Here is a 21059-nt window from a genome sequence, read left to right as displayed (position 1 = left end):
AGCACGTGGAACGGGTAACAACCCAGAGATAATAACTCTGTTTGTCCTAGATCTAAGTTTCCACCCTAGCTCCCTGAATTCCTGCCTTCCATCCCTATCCCTTTTCCTACCTATGTCGTTGGTACCTATGTGGACCACGACTTGGGGCTGCTCCCCCTTCCTCTTAAGGATCCCGAAAACACGATCCGAGACATCGCGGACCCTGGCATCTGGGAGGCAACACACCAAATGGCGAGACTCTATCGTTCCCACAGAATCTCCTATCTATCCCCCTAACTATGGAGTCTCCAATGACTAATGCGCTACTCCTCTCCCCCCTTCCCTTCTGAGCAACAGGGACAGACTCTGTGCCAGAGACCTGTACCCCACGGCTTACCCCTGGTAATTTGACCCCCCAACAGTATCCAAAGCGGTATACTTGTTACTAAGGGGAACGACCACAGGGGATCCCTGTACTGACTGCTTCCTCCCAGCCCCTCTCACCGTCACCCATCTATCTTTATTCTTCGGAGTTACTACATCCCTGAAGCTTCTATCTATAACCACCTCTGCCTCCTGAATGATCCGAAGTTGCTCCAGCTCCAGTTCCCGAACACGGTTTCTGAGGAGCTGGAGATGGCTGCACTTCCCACAGATGAAATCAGCAGGGACACTGTCGGCGTCCCACACCTCAAACATTCTGCAGGAGGAACATTGCACTACCTTCCCTGCCATCCCCTCTAGATAAAACAAGAAAAGGAAAGGAAGAGCTTACCTGATATTCACTCAACCCCTTAGGTTAGAGGAGGTGGAAGGGTGGGGGACACTACAAGTGTAGTATCTCGGGTTTAGCAACCGCTCAACTTATATACAGGTACTAACAAATCTGCCCAGAATGATTCAAAACTCAGAAGGATTGTGAACTGTGAGGAGAATTGTGTAAAACCTCAGTTGGTGGAATGGGTGGACAGGTAGTAGACGATGTTCACTGCAGAGAAATGTGAAGTGATTTATTTTGATAGAAAGAACATGGAGAGACAATGTGAAATCGGGGGTACAACACTAAAGTGGGTGCAGGAGCAGAGGGACCTGGGTGTATTTGTGCACATGTCATTGAAGGTGGCAGGACAGGTGGAGAGAGCAGGGGGCAACACGGTAGCATAGTGGTTAGCACAGTTGCTTCACAGCTCCAGGGTCCCAGGTTCGATTCCCGGCTGGGTCACTGTGTGGAGTCTGCACATTCTCCCCGTGTGTGCGTGGGATTCCTCCGGGTGCTCCGGTTTCCTCCCACAGTCCAAAGATATGCAGGTTAGGTGGTCTGGCCATGCTAAATTGCCCTTAGTGTCCAAAAAAGGTTAAGTGGGGGTTACTGGGTTACAGGGATAGGGTAGTTACATGGACTTCAGTAGGGTGCTCTTTGTAAAGGCCGGTGCAGACTCGATGGGCCGAATGGCCTCCTTCTGCACTGTAAATTCTATGAATTTAATAAAGCATGCAGTATGCTGGGCTTTATTAATAGTGGTACAGAGTACAAGAGCAAGGAGATTGTGTTGAACTTTCATAAGTCACTAGCTTGACCTCAGCTGGATTATTGTGGTCAGTATTGGGTGCTGCACTTTAAGAAGGATGTGAAGGCATCAGAAAGAGTGCAGAAAAGATTCACGCGAACGGGTCCTGGGATGAGGAACTTCGGTTGATTGGACTGTTTTCCTTAGGGAAAAGAAGACCGAAAGGTAGAGGTATTCAAAATCATCAAAGGTCTGGACAGAGAAGAGAGGGAGAAACTATTCCCAGTCATGGAAGGATTGATAAAAGTAGCAATCGTGATATGAGGAAAAGCCTGTTCACGCAGCAAATGGCTAGGGTCCGGAATACTTTGCCTGAGAGTGTGGTGGAAGCAGGTTCAATTAAAGCATTCAAAAGAGAATGAAACAGTTCTTTGAAAAGAAAGAATGTGAAAGGTAATGGGGAGAAAGAGGGGAGACTGGAGCGAGGTGAGTTGCTCATTTGGAGAGCCAGTTCAGACATGGTGGGGCAAATTGTCTCCCTCTACGCCATAATATTTCTGAGAATCTGTGAACTATACCGCAGATAATGTCAGCACACCTGAAAACATTAGTCAAGTAAGTAAGGGTCAGCTTGTTGTTCACCAGCTTATGGCCCTAGGTGTTTGACAAAATGTTATACTGTTAAGTTTCTGTTATTAGGGCTTCCAGTGGCACGCGCGAGCGGAGCGGCCGCGCTGAGAAGGGGCTCCTGCCGGTCTCAGACATTTCGGTGTTTTCCTGGTGTTTCCCCGTTGTTTCGGCAGTCAGGATTTCTTCGGCCTTTGGGGCCTGAGGGACGGGCACCGGGTCGGGCCTGTTTGGAGCCAGTGGGGAGCCCCATGGCCGGAGGAGCAGGGGGCATCAAGCCCGAAGTGAGCGGCAGAGGAGGAGCTTGGCACGAGGCGAGGCCCGAATCCAGGACAAATGTAGAGGGGGAGCTGCACACATCGGGTGGCCCCCACTGAAAATGGATGTTTGGATTGTTTAACATCCGGTCCCAGGGGAGGAGACTTTTCGAATTTTGATTTTGGGGAAAAAAAGGTTTATTATCTTAAATTTTTTATTATTGTTTATTTATTTTGTAAAATGTTTTATTTTATAATTTATTTATTTCAAGATTGAAAAAGGAGAAAAATACTAAGTGGTTAAGGGATGCCAAAAACAGTTGTGAAAAAGTGAGGAAGCGCGGGTTCGCTGCCAAATGAAAGGACCAGTAAAAGCACTGACAAGATGGCGGATGCCAGACCGTGGAAAGGATGACCGAGGTGATGGCTGTGCAACTGGAGAAGCAGTTTGCGAGGCACATGGAAGCGTTGAGGAAGGAGATGGCGGTCGCACTGAGATTATTGGTGGAGGAGGCAATCGCCCCGGTGAGGGTAGCTGTGGCAAAGACCTCGGCCGAGATGAGAGAACAAGGCAAAAAGATGAAGGAAGTGGAGGAGGCCATGTCGCAGCACAGCGACCAGCTCACTTCAATGGGGGATGAGCTGCGCAGGGTGGTGGAGGTCAACAGAGGACTCCGAGCAAAGCTCGAGGACTTGGAGAACCGTTCGAGGTGGCACAATCTGAGAATTGTGGGCTTGCCCGAAGGGGCAGAGGGCTCAAGGCCAACAGAGTACTTTGCTCAGATGCTGACGGAGTTGATGGGGGTGGGAGAAGGCCCCTCTCGGTATGAACTGGACCGAGCTCATCGGTCGTTACAGCCGAAACCCAAAGTAAATGAGTCGCCAAGAGCAGTAATTATCTGCTTCCATAAATATCACATGAAGGAGAAGGTGTTAAGCTGGGTGAAGCAGAAGTGGGAGATGCAGGGAGATGGTGCTAGAGTTCGGATTTAACAGGACTTGACGGTGGAGTTGGCGAAGAGACGAGCGGCGTTCAGCCGAGTCAAGGCGGCACTGTACAACAAGGGACTGCGATTTGGTATGGTATACCCGGCAAAGCTGAGGGTGACGTACAATGCCAAAGATTTTTATTTTGAAACGGTGGAGGAGGCTGAGGCGTTCATGAAGGCAGAAGGCTTGGGACAGAAGTGAGGAGTGGAGCTGGAAGAGAGATCGTGGACGCTGGAAAATGTATAAATGTTATAACTTTCTTTTCACTGACCTGCGTTGTAACTTACTTGACTTCACATTGTTATAGAGTTTACATTTTTTTTTGGTTTGATTTGCATTTTTGTTCCATTTTTTTTGTTGCAACGGTTATATGTTATGTTATTGAATTGTACGGGTTAGATTGTTTTTCTTTTTCTTCTGGGATTGGATGGGAGGGGACAATATGTCTTTGGTGGGGGGGGGGGTGCGGGGGAACCACCCACGCTAGCTAACTAAAGTCTGCTAGTGAACGGAGGTGAGGTGAGAGGAGGGCTGCGGACATTGGAGCCTGGATAGCAGGTTTCGTTGGGTCTACACGGCGAGCAAGTGGTGGGGGAAGAGGATCGATACTGGGTGGGATTTTTTCAAGGGCCAAGTGCAGGGGTGGATTCTGGGAGGGGGGGGAGTTGGTTCGATGTTAATAATGGAAAGGGACAGGTCAGGCTCATGGGGCAGAGCCCGGTGGTATGATGATGGTGGATAAGAAAGGGGGGGTGAGACACCCCCAGTTAGGATAGTCACATGGGATGTGAGGGGGTTGGGAGGCCCAGTCAAGAGGTCAAGGGTGCTTGCGCATCTTAAAAGTTTCAAGGCCGATGTAGCAATGCTGCCGGAGACTCACTTGAGGGTGAAGGATCAGTGAGACTTAAAAAGGGCTGGGTTAGTCAGGTGTTTCACTCTGGATTTGATGGAAAAGCTCAAGGGGTAGTGGTAACGGTCAGAAAAGGGTGCAGTTCCAGATGGAGAAGGTGGTTGCAGATCAGGGGGGTGGGTATGTGATTGTGACAGGGGCGCTGGAGGGGAGGCTAGTGACGCTGGTGTATATGGTCCCAATTGGGACAATGTGGGATTCGCGAAGAAGGAGTGTGGGGCCATCCGAACTTGGACGCTGTCATGTGAGAATATCTTTAAGAAATGGGTGTTTATAAAATAGCTGTAGTGGATGTACCTTTAAGAAATGGGTGTTTATCAGTGATGTCAGTGTGTGGGTGGAGCTGGGCAGTCTGTCTGCTTTTACTTTCGCTTTGGGCTGTCTGCTACAGGGTGTGTTTTTAGTTTCGTTTTGAGAGCTGGACAGCTGCAGTCACAGCAAGAAGGTGTATTAGTCTCTCTCTCTCTGCAATCTAAAGACTGTCTCCAGATCCTTTGGTGATTTAAAAATAATACCTGTTTCTGTAGAGAAGTTAAACAGGGGGCGAGATTCTCCGACCCCCCGCCGGGTCGGAGAATCGCCGGGGGCTGGCGTGAATCCCGCCCCCGCCGGTTGCCGACGTCTCCGGCACCGGATGTTCGGAGGGGGCGGGAGTCGCGCCGCGCTGGTTGGCGGGCCCCCCCACGCGATTCTCCGGCCCGGGTGGGCCGAAGTCCCGCCGCTAAAATGCCTGTCCCACTGGCGTAGATCAAACCACCTACCTTACCGGCGTGACAAGGCGGCACGGGCGGGCTCCGGGGTCCTGGGGGAGGCGCGGGGTGATCTGGCCCCGGGGGGTGCCCCCCCGGTGGCCTGGCCCGCGATCGGGGCCCACCGATCCACGGGCGAGCCTGTGCCGTGGGGGCACTCTTTCCCGTTCGCCTTCGCCACGGTCTCCACCATGGCGGAGGCAGAAGAGACTCCCTCCAATGCGCATGCGCGGGAATGCCGTCAGCAGCCGCTAACGCTCCCCCGCATGCGCCGCAATCCCCGGCAATGTCATTTCCGCGCCAGCTGGCGGGGCACCAAAGGCCTTTTCCGCCAGCAGGCGGGGCGGAAATTCGTCCGGCGCCGGCCAAGTCCCTTAAGGTTGGGGCTCGGCCCCCAAAGGTGCGAAATGGTGCGCGATGCCTGACTGATTTGCGTCGTTTTGGGCGCCAGTCAGCGGACATCGCGCCGTTTCCAGAGAATTTCGCCCCTGATGTCTTTCTGTAAAAAGGGTTATTTTTTGTCTTATGGATGTTGCAAGGAAAGATTAAGAGGTACTTATAGAGTACTGTATTCTTTGGGGGATTTATTGGTGTTGATAGTTGTTAAGATGTTTACTGTGGGTTTATAAAGTGTCAACTGGTTTCATAAATAAACATTGTTTTGTTTAAAAATACTCTTAGTTCTCTATTGCATCACACCTGTAAAGTGGGCCCTTGTGTTCCCCATAACCAAAATCTATTAAAAGTTGTGGGCCAGGTGAACCCCATGATACACTTTGGGGTTCTCTCAACCCTGGCCCATAACAACACACACAAACTGATAGTGGGGGGGGGGGGGGCGACTGGAACTTGGTGCAGGAGCCAAAATTGGGCAGGCCACGGCTGTGCTCACTGGTCCCGTCAGGGGGGGCGAAGGCGCTGGCTGGGCTAATGGTGGAAATGGGAAGGGTGGACCCTTGGAGGTTTTTGCACCCGAGGGAGCGGCAGTACTCATTTTTCTCAGCGGTCCATAAGGTGTACTCGCGGATTGACTTTTTCATGGTGGGGAAGGCGCTGCTGGCTGGGGTTAAAAGGTCGGAGTACTCGGCAATTGCAATATCAGATCATGCTCCACATTGGGTGGATATGGTACTGGAGAAGGGAGTGGTACAGAGACAAGGGTGGAAGTTAGATGTGGGACTGTTGACGGACCGAGGGTTCTGTGACAAAATTGAAAAAGTAATCGAGGAACACGTAGGTTTTAACTGCATAGGTGAGGTGTCGAAGGCGGTTGTCTGGAAGGCTTTAAAGGTGAAGGTGAGGGATGAGGTGATCTCGTTCAAGGCTGGGCTAGACAATTAGGAGAGGTTGGAACGTCAGACGGTAATAGATGAGGCTAATAGATGAGATGCTGGAGGTAGATAGGAGGTATGCAAAAGATGGGGCCCCAGCGAAGTTGGAAAGGGGGAAGGAACTCCAGGCGAGCTTTGACCGACTATCTACCAGGAAGGCGGTATGCCAATTGAGGCGAACAAGGGGTGCAGTGTACGAGCATGGAGAGAAGGCAGGTCAGCTCCGGAGGGAGACTGCGGCAAGGGAAATTGTCCAGGTAGGGGACAGGGCAGGGAAGTTGGTGGTAGCTCCAGATCAGATTAACAAGATCTTTAAGGAATTCTATGAGAAGATTACAGGTCAGAGCCACCTGGAGAGGCCGGCAGATGCAGAATTTCTAGATGGGCTGGAGTACCTGAGGTTAGGGGAGGGGGACAGGGCTACGTTAGAAGGAGTGATAGTGGAGCAGGAGATAAAAGATGCGATTGGGAGGATGCAGTCGGGGAAGGTGGCAGGGCCGGATAGGTTTCCGGTGGAATATTATAAAAAATTCAAAGATAAGCTGGTACCGCTGATGGTGGGGCTGTTTGACGAGGCGATCAGGAAGGGGGTGTTACCACAAACTTTGGGGCAGGCATCGATTTCCCTGTTACTTAAGAAGATAAGGATCCAATGGAGTGTGGGTTGTATAGGCCCATATCACTTTAAACGTGGACGCAAAGATATTGGCGAAGGTACTGGCAGGTAGGCTAGAGGAGTGCCTCCCAAAGATGCTAGGTGAAGATCAGACGGGGTTTGTGAGAGGGAGGCAGCTCTTTTCGAACATTAGGAAGTTATTGAACGTGGTTATGGCACCAGCAGATGGGAAGGAAACAGAGGTGGTTGTGGCATTAGACACCGAGAAAGCGTTTGACCGGGTAGAATGGGGGTGCTTGATGGCAGTTCTGAAGCGGTTTGGGATTGGACCAAGATTTGTGGACTGGGTAAAGCTACTATATAAGGAGCCGAGGACGAGTGTCCGCACAAACAACATCAGCTTGGAATACTTTCCTGTCCACCGTGGGACTAGACAGGGATGTCCTATGTCCCCCTTGTTTGCACTCGCGATTGAGCCATTGGCCATCGCATTAAGATGGTCAGGGTTATGGAAAGGGATAGTGCGGGGAGGGGGGGGATAGAGCATAAGGTGTTCTTATGTCGATGACTTGTTATTCTACGTGTCAGAACCGAGTGTGTCAATAGGGGGAATACTGGAACTGCGTCGTGTGTTTGGGTCTTTCTCGGGGTACAAATTAAATCGAGACAAGAGTGAATATTTTGTGGTGTCTCGGCTGGGGGTGGGGGCAGTGGTGGGGGGGCTGCCATTCTGTAAGGCAGGGACTCACTTTAGATACCTGGGGGTGCAGGTTGCTCGGGATTGGGGTGGGGAGGCTCTCGAGGTACAACATTTGTAGTTTGGTGGAGAGGGTGAAAGCTGATCTGGAAAGGTGGGATGGTCTCCCTCTGTCACTGGCGGGTCGGGTACAGGCGGTTAAAATGAATGTGCTGCTGCGATTCCTGTTTATTTCCCAATGCCTGCCGATTTTCCTGCCAAAGGCATTTTTTAGAGAGATTGAAGGGATGATTACCTCGTTCATATGGGGAGGGAAGGTGGCCAGAATTAGAAAGGTGCTGCTACAGAGAGGAAGGCAGGCAGGGGGTTTGGGTCTTCCGAACCTGATATATTATTACTGGGCGGCGAATGTGGAGAAGGTACGGGGCTGGGTCAGAGGGGTTGACTCCCGATGGGTCAGAATGGAGGAGAGTTTGTGTAGGGGGTTGGATTGAAGGCGCTAGCAACAGCGCCGCTCCCGGCGGCCCCGGGGAAATACTCAGGGAGTCCGGTAGTAATAGCCTCATTGAGAATTTGGAGGCAGTTTCGGTAACACTTTGGGTTGGGGGCAGGGTCAAGGGAAATGCCAATTCGGGGGAACCATAGATTTGAGCCAGGGAAGTGGGATGGAAATTTTTGGAGATGGGAGGAGAAAGGAATTAGGATACTAAAAGATTTGTTTCTTGTGGGTCGGTTTGCAGGATTGAAGGAGCTGGGAGCGAAGTATGGGCTGGAGCAGGGGGAAATATTTACATACATGCAGGTTTGAGATTTTGCCAGAAAGGAGATACAGAGCTTCTTAGTAGAGCCGGCTCCCACATTGTACGAGGAGGTGCTGACGACAAGGGGACTGGAGAAGGGGGTGGTACCGGCGGGTAACGGGGCTATTTTGGAAGAGAAGAAGGCGCCGCTGAAAAGGATCAAGGCAAAGTGGGAGGGAGAGTTGGGAGAGGGTATGGAGGAGGGGTTCTGGTGTGAGGTGCTCCGGAGAGTGAACACCTCCACCTCGTGTGCGAGGTTGGAGTTGATGCAGCTGGAGGTGGTATATAGAGCACACCTTACAAGGGCGAGGATGAGCCGGCTCTTTGAGAGGGTAGAAGATGTGTGTGAACGTTGCGGGGGGGTGGGGGGTGGGGGGGGGGGGGGGTGGCGCTAACCACGTTCATATGTTTTAGTCCTATGCAAAGCTAGAGGATTACTGGAAGGAGGTTTTTAGGGTAATCTCTAAAGTGGTGCACGTGAAACTGGACCCGGACCCCCGGGAGGCCATATTCGGGGTGTTGGATCCGCCGGGGTTGTAAACGGGCGCGGAGGCAGTTGTTGTAGCCTTCGCCTCATTGATCGCCTGAAGGCAGATCCTGTTAGGGGGAAGATCAACCTCTCCACCCTGTACCCTGGTGTGGCGGGGGGACCTGCTGGAATTCTTGATTCTTGAGAAGGTCAAATTTGAACTGTGGGGAAGGTTGGAGGGGTTCTACAATTCATGGGCGTCATTCATCATGCATTATACAAGAATAGGATTACATCGAACATCAGGGGGGAGGGGCGCTGGGAGGGTTGGGGAGGGGGACTGTATGCGATAATGGTGACTATGGTTGATTCCTGATTCCTTTTTGTTAAGTTAACATGCGGGGTAATGTTTGGGGGTTTGGTGGAAGGTGGGATCGTTGTTGTTGATATGGGGATTGATATTGCATTCGTTACTGATTATTGTTGGGTGTAAATTTGGGAGAAAATGTGAAAAAGGAGAATAAAAATATATTTTTTTAAAGTTTCTGCTATTACACAAGGGGCTGGATTCTCCACAACGCCACATTTCTGCTTCACCCCATCGGCAGGATGCTCCGTTACGCTGGTCAGTCAATGGGGTTTCCCATTGTGGGGCAGCCCCTCGCCGTCGGGAAACCCTGGGCTGCCGGCAAAACGGAGCATCCTGCCGGCGGAGAATCCCACCCAAGATTTATCATTTTGCACTTTCCCCATGTTGCCCATTCTTTGTTACAGTGGCAACTCATCGTTTCGGTTTTTGTTGGTGATCAAGAAGACATGAATTGACAGGGAGCAATGTGAGTGGATCACTCCTCGAGGAAAAAGTAGAGGGAAGCAGAAGGTTGGGTCAACCTAGGCTTGTTAGATGGTGGACATTACAGAGTGGTTGCAGCTACAGTCAATGTGTGAGGATGACACAAGACAGACAAACATAACAACAGATCTCCTGGTAGAACAGGACAGAAATGTGGAGGGTGTTTACTGGGGGGTGGGGGGATGGGGAGCAGTGTTTGGGGGAGGGCTTGTGCGCTGAGCAACGAGTGGAGAGTCAAGTCCACAACTGCCAGTGGAATTGGGAGGGGGAGAAGGAGGGTGGCTGATGTACCTTCAATCCACAGAGAGGCAGCGAGAGTGAGTGAACATAAGGCTTTATTAGTCATGAACTTGCCTAGCCAGAGTCACTAGTACAGATGAATGCCGCCCACAAGAGGCCGGCCTATATATGCCCCGGTATGGGCGGAGCCAGAGGCAGAGCCATACCGGGGTTATAGTACATTACCTGGAAGCAGTTCATATCACCACTTCCAGGTCATAGGTCACAGGTTATGGTATCATGCATGCATCATGGTGAATACATTCACCACAGTGGCCATTACATCGCATTATTACATCGGTCCCATGACAGTGAATAACTGAAACTTACAGATACAAGGGAATCCCTAGCATCTTGGGTAACAATGTGAGCAGCAGGTACTGCATTGGGGACATCACCTTCACCCTCTGCTTCCTCCTCACCCTTTGGCTCCTCCTCATCATTGGATCTGTCTGCCAAAGAATGCCATGTGCCTTGCTCCTCCTGATACTACGGAAAGTTGAGCAAAGTGCAGCATACTACAATCAACTGGAGACCCTAGCTGCCCAGTGAATGGTTCCTCATGATTTGTCCAGCACCTGAATTGAATCTTGAACATGTTGATCATTTCTCAATGGAACATTTGGCTGTCATTATTGTGTTTCACTGGTGGGGCTGCCACGGATGTCCCCAGCCAAGTTTAATTATGGTTACCCTTCTCCTTGCAGCCACTCCTTAAGTCTCTTTGCAGGTCCAAAGAGGTAAGGGAACTTGGACTGATACAGGATGAAAGCATCATGGCAGAACCCCAGGAATCCAATGAATATCTGGATAAAGCTTTCCATGTGGTTGCATACTGATTGAACATTGATCAAATTGAATCACTTGCAGTTCCCGACTGCTTCTGGTTGATCTGGGGCACTGATTGATTTGTGACTGTTAATGACACCCTGCACTATGGGAAGCCAGCCAGACACAAACCCAAACATCCACTCATTCTGTCTGACAGCATCACCAGCAAAGCTGATTGTTACCACTCCCGAAGGGGCCAAATCCTACATTGTAACCTACACCCTGGAGTATGAGCTCCCCAGGTGATGGGGTGCGGGGTGGGGGGGGGGGGGGGGGGGGTGCAAAGTCTTCCCCTGATTGGAGAAACCCCACAGGATATAAACTCTGACCTGGGTACAGGTTGAGCAGGGAGACTCTGCGGGCAGCAATGGAGTAATTAGTGTATTGCAAGTAGCAAATAAACTGAGTTGTATTCTGCCTACATGGCCTTGTGTGGAGTCCTTGCCTTCGGTCTTAACACTGGCGACGAGGATAAAGTGGAGCGGCTGCAGCCTCAGGACCTTTCGACACCAGCCAGCTTAATCTGGGCTTGGAGATGCCTCTGCCCTGAGCAGCGCCATGGTGCTCAGCGGTAAGCTACAACTGTTTGACACCGTCACAAATGATTGGGCCCAGTATGTTTCACCCCCACAATCCAAAGATGTGCAGGTTAGGTGGATTCACCTCACTAAATTGCCCCTTAATTGGAAAAAAATAATTGGGTACTCTAAATTTTTAAACACAGATCAGTCATCGAACGTTCGCCGCAATCCAGACCAGCCTCCAGATACTAGAGCTTTGGGACATAGGGCCACGTTGGCCACATATACCAGGGAATCCTTAGCAATTGAGGGCACTACCATGTGTCCGTCGTGTACGTGGATCAATCCGCATGCTTGCTGTTGGTGGTTGCCAGTGCCGATGGGCCCAGATTGCTGGGACGTGATTGGCTATGCCACCTGCGATTGGACTGGCAGCGAGATGTACCTCTGCAGGCCAGAAGGGGTATTGGCCAGGTTCCTGGAGATCTTTAAAAAAGGCCTCGGTATTAAGGGGGCAATGGCAGCGATCAACGTAGACGAGAACAGGACGTCCGGTGGCGACTATGCCGTCAACAGTCGCACATTTAGCAGCTCCTGCTCTTGGTGGTATTTTGACGGCTTTTAAACTGGATTATTGCGGAAATTTTTTCTAACATAAGTGGATAAAAGCAAGAGGAGGAAAAGGCGACCCCTAGCCTATGGAATTACGCTCGAAAAATAATCGCAAAAGAAGGAATCAAAAGCCGGTTGGAAGTGAGGAGCTGAGCTTAGTGGCAGAGAATCGAGATCCGGCCCCATCAGCTCAATGGTCGACAGACCAGTTGGTTACATACCTGGATGAGAAGTTCGCCTGGCACCGTAAGGAGTGTGCGGAGGACCTGACCAAGGTGATTATCTCGATTAAGGAGGCTGTCGACCGGATGGAAGTGACAGTGAAGACCCAGGGACAGTCGATCCAATAGCTGCAGGAGCAGGCGACGGAGCAAGAGGAGCAGTCCACTGGGATGGCACTGCAAATTGGTATTTTACAAGGTCGGCAGAAGTGGCTGCTGGAAAAGGTGAAGGACCTGGAGAATCGTTCCCACAGGCAGAACGTTTGGATCGTCGGGCTCCTGGAGAGAAAGGAAAGATCGGATGCCGGTGCGTATGTTGTGAGGATGTTTGAGAAAATGATGGGGGCAGAGGTGTTCAACAGGCATTTGGAGGTGGACTGGGCTCACAGGCCACTTATGCGCAAGCCCCAGAGTCGTGAGCCCCCGAGGGCAATGGTGGTGAGGTTGCATCGATTCCTGGACAAAGAACGCATTATGAGGTGGGCTAGGCAGACAAAACGGTTCATATGGGAAGAAACTGAGATCCAGGTGTATCAAGACTTGGGAGCAGAACTTGCTAAGAGGAGGGAGAGTTTCAATAAAGTTAAAGTATGCAAGGGAATAAAATTTGGAGTTCTCTACCCGGCCCGTCTTTGGGTAACCTACGAGGAACGGGAACTGAATTTTGGCTCGCCGGAAGAAGTAGCGGGCTTTATGAAAGACAACAACCTGGGGGACCCAGAAGGACTTAATAAAAAGAGAAAACTGGTCGGTAGCGATTTACATCATAAAGTTCTGTGCTGCACTGTAACTTGAGTTGCGATGACCGGGAAGGGAAGGGGGGTTGTTTTGTCTTTTTCAGTTACCCAACTTTGACCTTTCAATGTATGTACTAAGGTACAGTTTCTTCCTTTTTGTTTGTGTTTGTAAAAAAAAAGGTAAAAATGGGAAAGTAATAATAAAGGGAATAAAAAGAATGGAGGGGGAAGAAGAAGAGTTTTCAAATTAAGATGGTCTAGGAGGGAAAGACATCTGTTTGAGTTTTTACATATATTTTTTTTCTGTCTCTCCATTTACCCTGTTTGTTTACACTTCTATTGTTTGGGGCTCTGTTTGAAGGTGATGGGATTGATAAATTGTTGTAAAGGGGGAGGGGTGGGCCATTGAGTTTGGGCCTTGCGTGGAGGGTGTGTTTGCATTTTGCACTCGGTGCTATTGTTCTGAAAACTTATGTTAAGAGCTGGGGTGCAAAAGATCCAGCAGCCGGTAGACTTTTAGGCTTCAGGGGTGGAGCTGCTAGGTTAGCTGGTAAGGGTAACTCACAGAAGCGAGTACCTTAGACATGCCCTCTACCTCCTTTTTAGTCCCTATTCAGCCTCGCCATTCCGTTGGCTGCTGTTTTATTATTTATATATTTACAAAAGACTTTTGGGTTCCATTATACATTACCATTTTCCTACACTCTCTTTGCCCCCTTATCTTTTTCTTTGTTCTCCCTTCTATTTCTTGAGTTCAGCTTCATTCTCTGCTGAATTCCGAATCTGACATTTATCACAATCCTTCTTTTCCTGTTTCTGTTATATTCTTTGTTGTAGCCACAAAGAGAAAGAATCAGAGGTGGCACACGTTAGTGCAAGGCGTTGATTTACATGATGCTGCTCAAACAGAAGAATTCCACAAAAGCCCACAACAACTCTCTGATGACGTTATTGCGTAACATGTGACATTACACCAGCCAATGGTGTTACTCTGATACATAACAGATTCGATTTGCCTCTAAGTCTTTTGTTAACCAGGGAGCTCAGGCTTTCCTGCCCTTTCCTCCTTGGTTTGGGTACAGGTCAGATTCTCGTGAGATACCCTGCTCAATTTTACATCCATTGACTTGGACATGCAACACTAGTATCCGATTGAACTCATCCTGTTCCTGTCAGGCGGGTTAGGTTAAAATCAGGGGCCAGTATTTATTACTCAATCTAGGTTACATGACATTCACAAGATATTAACACATGAGTGTTGCACTTCCCTGTAAAAGTAGAAGCCTGTTCAATATTTCTGGCCTGAACCACTTGAACGGGATTTTGAGAGACTTGTTAAAGACATAGAAGTAGCTTTCAATTGAATGAAAACTAGGCAGGTTCTATAAAAGGACAAGCAATTAGCTCCACAAGATTGTACTTGAGAGTGAAGACAAAAAAATCTACCTCAAGTTGTCTGCCTTTTCCTCAATCAATCAACACAAGCTCATGCTTAAAGCATATTGTCCTGTTACCACCTTGGTTCAGTACCTGCTCTCTATTGCCTCTGGGTCAGAAGTGTGGGTTCAAACCTATCAGAGACCGAAATCAATAATCTAGGCTGGCATTCCAATGGAGTACTGAGGGAGTCCCTCACTGTTGGAGGTGCCATCTTTCAGATGCCATGTTAAACAGAGGCCTAACACTCCTCTCAGGTGGATGTAAAAGATCCCACAATGTTATTCAAAGGCATGCTGGAGGGTTTTCCCAAAGTCCAAGGCAATATTTATCCCTCAACCAGCATAACGTGAACAGATTATCTTGCTGTCGGGCAGCACAGTGGTGCAGTGGGTTAGAGCTGCGGCCTCACGGAGCCGAGGTCCCAAGTTCAATCCCGGCTCTGGGTCACTGTCCGTGTGGAGTTTGAACATTCTCCCCATGTTTGCGTGGGTTTCGCCCACACAACCCAAAAGATGTGCAGGTTAGGTAGATTGGTCACGCTAAATTGCCCATTAATTGTAAAAAAATGAATTGGATACTCTAAATTTATTTTTGGAAAGATTATCTTCCTGTGTACAAATTGGCTGCCATGTTATGTTACATTACTGCAGTGACAACTCTCCATCACTGCAAAGTACTTTTCAACATCTTGACATCATGAAGTCTGCTATGTAAGTGCATGCCCATCCTTCTATTTGCTCCAGAAAGTCATGCCCATAGGTATTAGCCTGTATCATTTTAATTGAGACACAACCTGAACTTTCAGGGGCGTCATTCTCCGACCCCCCAGAGGGTCGGAGAATGGCCGTTGACCGCCATGAATCCCGCCCCCGCCGGTTGCCGAAGTCTCCAAAGGGAGAAAAGTCGGCGGGGCGTTAATGTCGCCGCTGCCGTCGGAGAATGGCACGGGTCTGCGCAAGGCAGCCGATTTTCGGCCTGCCGATATTCTCCCCTCTGGATGGGCCGAAGTCCCGTCGACGTGATGACCGCTCACGTCGACGTAAATCAAACCTCCTTTTCATCGGCGTGACCCTGTGCTCCAGGCTCACGCCGACCAGCGTGGAGGTGAGTGACGGCCTGGGGGATTCGCTCTGGGCAGGGGATGGCGTGGCCGCAGTCTGAATGCGTGAGGAGAGGTGTGTCTCGGGTTGTGTGTGTGTGTGTGTGTGCGGCGGGGGGGGGGTTAGAGTAGGCTGGGCTCCGTGGGAGTGCTGGGAGGGGGTCCGTGCTGGGGTGGAGGTTGGGGGGGGTCCGTGCCGGGGAGGGGGATGGGGGGTCTGTGCCGGGGTGGAGGTTGGGGGGGGGCCTGTGCCGGGGTGGAGGTTGGGGGGGGGGGGTCCGTGCCAGGGAGGGGGGTGGGGGGTCCGTGCCGGGGTGGAGGTTGGGGGGGGGGGGGTCCGTGCCGGGGAGGCGGATGGGGGGTCCGTGCCGGGGTGGAGGTTGGGGGGGGGGGGTCCGTGCCGGAGAGGGGGATGGTGGGTCCGTGCCGGGGTGGAGGTTGGGGGGGGGTCCGTGCCGGGCTGGAGGTTGGGGGGGGGTCCGTGCCGGGGAGGGGGATGGGGGGTCCGTGCCGGGGTGGAGGTTGGGGGGGGGTCCGTGCCGGGGCGGGCGATGGGGGGTCCGTGCCGGGGTGGAGGTTGGGGGGGTGTCCGTGCCGGGGAGGGGGATGGGGGGTCCGTGCCGGGGTGGAGGTTGGGGGGGGGGGGTCCGTGCCGGGGTGGAGGTTGGGGGGGGGTCCGTGCCAGGGAGGGGGATGGGGGGGTCCGTGCTGGGGTGGAAGTTGGGGGGGGGGTCCGTGCCGGGGTGGAGGTTGGGGGCGGGGGGGTCCGTGCCGGGGAGGGGGATGGGGGGTCGGTGCCAGGGTGGAGGTTGGGGTGGGGTCCGTGCTGGGGAGGGGGGATGCGAGGGCAAGTGAGTTGATCCACCTGGCCAGGTGCCAGCCTCCAACAGTTGGACCCATGCGGTCCATGCCACCTGGCTGGGGGGAGGAGGGGATATGGGCAATGATGACATGTCGTCGTTCCCCTCCCCCCACCAGGCCGTCATGTTTTCAGATCATCCAGCGATGTTGGCCGCCGTGGCGGCAGCCGCTCATGTCTATGTTGCCCTGGATGAGGAGGAGGAGGAGCGTGCCAGAGAGGCGGCGCAGGCTGCCGCAGAGGGGCAGGCGGCAGCCGCCCAGGCTGGAGGGACACCTGACCGACAGGACGAGGACGGGGAGGAGGACGTAGCGGCCCCACGGCAACGGAGGCACCCGAGAGCGCCCCGTGTGTACCGGCCCCAGCAGTCATACCAGGACCTCACGGACCGGGAATGCAGGAGGAGACTCCGGATGAGCCGGGAAACCGTGGCACACATCTGCCACCTGCTGGCACACCTGTCACCGCGTGGCACTGGAGGGGGACACCCTCTCCCCGTGTCCGTCAAGGTTACGGTGGCCCTGAACTTTTATGCAACGGGGTCATTCCAGGCACCGAGTGGGGACCTGTCCGGCATATCGCAGACATCGGTGCACCGGTGCATCCGGGCAGTGACAGATGCCCTAAATGCCATGGCGCACCGCTACATCCGCTTCCCGTGGACCGGGCCAGCCAAGATGCCCGGGCCGTGGGCTTCGCTGCCGTGGCCGGGTTCCCCATGGTCCAGGGCGCGATCGATGGGATGCACGTCGCCGTGCGGCCACCTGCAGATAACAGGGCCGTGTTCACCAATAGGAAGGGGACTTATTCGATGAACGTACAGGTGGTCTGCGACCACCGCATGATGATCCTGCACGTCTGCGCCCGTCACCCAGGAAGTGTACACGACTCATACGTGTTGTCGCGGTCATCCATCCCCGGCATGTACGAGGGACGCCATCCCCGGCTGAGGGGCTGGTTGCTGGGCGACAGGGGCTACCCATTGCGATCGTGGCTGATGACGCCTATACGGAGGCCACGCAATGAGGCGGAGAACCGCTACAATGATGCCCATGTAGCGACAAGGGGAGTGATAGAGAGGTGCTTTGGCGTGCTGAAGATGCGTTTCAGGTGCCTGGACCTCTCTGGGCCCTCCAGTATCGGTCAGATAGGGTCGGCCGCATCATTGTGGTGTGCTGCGTCCTGCACAACATAGCCCAGCAGAGGGACGATGTGCCACATGCAGAGGAGGGCGGAGTGGAGGAGCAGCAGGAAGAGGCGCAGTCCTCCCCAGATGAGGGGGATGGGGGTAATGGTCAGGGCAGACGGGGTGGACACAGGCAGGTGGCTGTCCACCGTTACCGGCTGGCCCAGCGGGCACGGGACAGACTGATAGACGCCCGCTTCACTGACTAGATGGGCGTGGGAATCGGGTAGTATGGCCACAGACCGCACACCATGGCAACAGCCGACCACCCACACCCCCCACCCATCCACCCACCCAGCACCCTCACCCCCCTCCCCAACCCCACCCACCCCACCCGCATGCACACCCCCGACCCCCATTGCCGATCCACCTGCGGCACAACGGGCCGGGCTCACACAGTTGCGGGTGGACGCGTGTCTATCACAGGCAATGGAGGATGATGACAACCCGCCCTGCGGTGAGCTCCTGGCTCTACATCGTTGGACTATGTCTGACCCATGGCCACAGTACCACCATCCACCCGGACCATCCCTGCATGCGGCTGTGACACTGCAGCGCACGGTCCCGTCCTCTGCCCGGGGGATGTTGATGGCGGCCCAGGGGGAACGGGGCAGACTCACCTGGGGCTGAGGTAAGACCACCCATCACACACACACTTGCGCTCAATGTACATGACACCCCCGCACACTTTGGACAGAGCACAAAGGCAGCTTCTGTAGGTGTAACATTGACTTTAATAACCAAAGGAGTTCATGCACGTGCCCTAGCCCCTAAAACTCATCTGTGCCCTGCAACCGTGCCAACTTACTCAGTGTCTAATTGTTTGGCCTTACGGGCCCTTTCACTATGTCTACGTGGTTCCCCAGACGGTACAGCAGAACTGGAGGTGGACTCCTGTGATTCCTGTCCTCTGACACTGGATCCCTTTGGCGGCCGTTTCCTGGGGCGTTCTGGCCTTGATGGGCCAGGCTGCGGCCCGGGCGACTGGGATGGCGAGCTGCCAGCCTGTCCTGCCCGTTGCCCACCCGATGCACCTGGGGCGGAAGGGGGGGAGTCCGAGGTGTCGCGGTGTACCGGGACCTCCCCTACAGGGGGAGCCGGGACGGACCACACCACCTCCTCCTCCCTCGGGGTGCCCGATGGCCCCCAGGCCTCTACATGGGTGGGGGATGCGAACGGACTGGCCATCCGACGCCCCCCCGACATCTGGCGCTGCCAGTCCTGGAGGCCCGTGCTGGTATCGACAGGGGTCTGCAGGTTTGCAGCCATGGAGCCCAGGGGGTTGGCAAACCCTGTCTGTGACAGTGCGACGCCGGCTCGCACATGGCCACTGGCGCCGATGCCCTCAGCGATGGCCTGCTGAGACTGGGCCATGGCCTGCAGAGACTGGGCCATGGCCTGCAGAGACTGGGCCATGGCCTGCTGAGACTGGGCCATGGCCTGCTGAGACTGGGCCATGGCCTGCTGAGACTGGGCTATGGCCTGCAGAGACTGGGCCATGGCCTGCTGAGACTAGGCTATGGCATTGAGCGCCTCTGCCATCTGGCGCTGGCACTGGCACAGAAATGGCCTCCTGTGAGAGGGCAGCCATTTCCTGGGCCACAGACGCCGCCTGCACGGAAAGCCCCAGGCCTCGCAAACCGTTCCCCATGTCTGACACCGTCGCACCCATTGCCTCCACCGCGGACGCCACCCGTGCGGTGTCGGCCTGGGTGGCACGCATAACCGGCACCACTCCCAGCTCCTGGATGCGGGTGGACTCCTCCACCTGCGACTGCAGCCGCCGCAAGCCGCCCGTCACCCTCTTCGCTCGTCTCCGGGTCGGTGGTTGCATCGGATCTATGTGTGGGTGTGGTAACTGCAGGAACCCGGGATCCATCTGGGCGGCAGATGTTCGCTTGGGCTGGGCTGCCCTCCGACCGCCCGGCCCCTCTGCTGCTCCTACCTCCACCTGCTGTACCGGGACGGCTGTGTTGTGCGCACCAGTGAGTGTAACAGACGCCTCATCACTAAAGTGCCCAACCGTGGTGAGTGTTACTGCGATGGTGGAGAGTGTTGGTGACAGCAGTGGCGTTGTGTCGTGCTCTTCGTCCCACTGAGGTCCATGCCACTTTGGGGTGGGGGTTCGTCTCCACCCATGCCACTCTGAGTCACTGTCCGGTATTTCGTCTTCCTGGGTAGTGGTGTCCCGGGTAGGGGTTGTCCTGGGCAGTGCTGGTCCGGGCAGTGGCTGTCCCGGGTAGTGCTGTCCCGGGTAGTGGTGTCCCGGGTAGTGGTGTCCCGGGTAGTGGTGTCCCGGGTAGTGGTGTCCCGGGTAGTGGTGTCCTGGTAGTGGTGTCCTGGGTAGTGTTGTCCTGGGTAGTGGTGTCCTGAGTAGTGGTGTCCTGGGTAGTGGTGTCCTGGCTCGGATGTGACGGGGGCCTGTGGCTGCCCCCCTCGTCGCTGGGTGGTCGCTCCCGCACGTGACGGGGGTGTCGTCTCCCTGTTGCTCCAGGTTCCGTCTCCCGTGGTGTGTGAGAGGCATCCTACGGGCGTCGCATGCTGGAGGGTCCGGGTCTCTCCGTCTCCCATGGCCCCCGAGGGGCATTCTGCGGGCGTCGCATGCTGGAGGGTCCGGGTCTCTCTGTCTCCCGTAGCCCATGAGGGGCATCCTGCGGGCGTCGCATGCTGGAGAGTCCGGGTCTCTCTGTCTCCCGTGGCCTCCGAGGGGCATCCTGCGGGCGTCGCATGCTGGAGGGTCCGGGTCTCTCCGTCTCCCGTGGTTTGCGAGGGGCATCCTGCGGGCGTCGCATGCTGGAGGGTCCGGGTCTCTCTGTCTCCCGTGGCCTCCGAGGGGCATCCTGCGGGCGTCGCATGCTGGAGGGTCCGAGTCTCTCTGTCTCGCGTGGCCTCCGAGGGGCATCCTGCGGGCATCGCATGCTGGAGGGTGCGGGTCTCTCCGTCTCCCATGGCCTCCGAGGGGCATCCTGCAGGCGTCGCATGCTGGAGGGTCCAGGTCTCTCTGTCTCCCGTGGCCTCCGAGGGGCATCCTGCGGGCGGTCTGCATCTGCGGGGATGGGTGCCTGGACGTTTGGTCCTGCGATACACAATGAAGCATGCATGGTTAGACATCAGGCAGTGATCAGGTCATATGCCCCCCTCCCCATATCCCCCCCTCCCCCATATCCCCCCCTCCCCCATATCCCCCCCTCCCCCATATCCCCCCTCCCCCATATCCCCCATATCCCCCCTCCCCCATATCCCCCCTCCCCCATATCCCTCCTCCCCCATATCCACCTCCCCATATCCCCCATATCCCCCCTCCCCCATATCCCCCCTCCCCCATATCCCCCCCTCCCCCATATCCCCCCTCCCCCATATCCCCCCTCCCCCATATCCCCCATATCCCCCCTCCCCCATATCCCCCATATCCCCCACCCCGGCACGGATCCCCATCCCCCTCCCCGGCACGGACGCCCCCCCCCAAACTCCACCCCGGCACAGACCCC

This window comes from Scyliorhinus torazame, chromosome 8, assembly GCF_047496885.1.
Source record: "Scyliorhinus torazame isolate Kashiwa2021f chromosome 8, sScyTor2.1, whole genome shotgun sequence".
NCBI lineage: Eukaryota > Metazoa > Chordata > Chondrichthyes > Carcharhiniformes > Scyliorhinidae > Scyliorhinus > Scyliorhinus torazame.
The sequence above is the reverse complement of the archived record's forward strand: the minus strand, read 5'-3'. Positions refer to the sequence as shown.